Here is a 476-nt window from a genome sequence, read left to right as displayed (position 1 = left end):
GAAGTACCAATTAACGTCCATAGTATAATACATAGTATTATAACGAGAAACATATGGGAAATTAAAGGATGATGTCCCAGGGCCTGTCAACCTATAAGATGGGCTAGTGTACTGAGAAAGACCATGACTTTAACCTGATTTGCATCTCAGAGGCAGGACTGCTATCCATTACTTCTTGGCATCAGGGCTACAAAAACTCCTGTGCCCTTCACCTACATATCCAATGCAACTGTATAAAGACCAATAATGATGTGACCTGGTGGCCTGTAAGATTTCTAACCTCTTCTTAGCATACTCATAAAATTCCTGTTGACATTAATAAAAAGAAATGCATGTGCTCTCCAAAGAGAGAATAAAGCATATGTGGGCAAGATGCATCTTGGAGCCATGAAAGCAGTAGTCCCTACTTCCTTCAAGGCTGATATCAGAGAATCATAGAATCAATGAGTCAGAAGGGACCTAGACAGATCATCTAG

The sequence above is a fragment of the Crocodylus porosus genome, unplaced genomic scaffold (assembly GCF_001723895.1).
Source record: "Crocodylus porosus isolate Cpor-Errol unplaced genomic scaffold, CroPor_comp1, whole genome shotgun sequence".
NCBI classification, from domain to species: Eukaryota; Metazoa; Chordata; order Crocodylia; family Crocodylidae; genus Crocodylus; species Crocodylus porosus.
Note: the sequence above shows the minus strand (reverse complement) of the source record.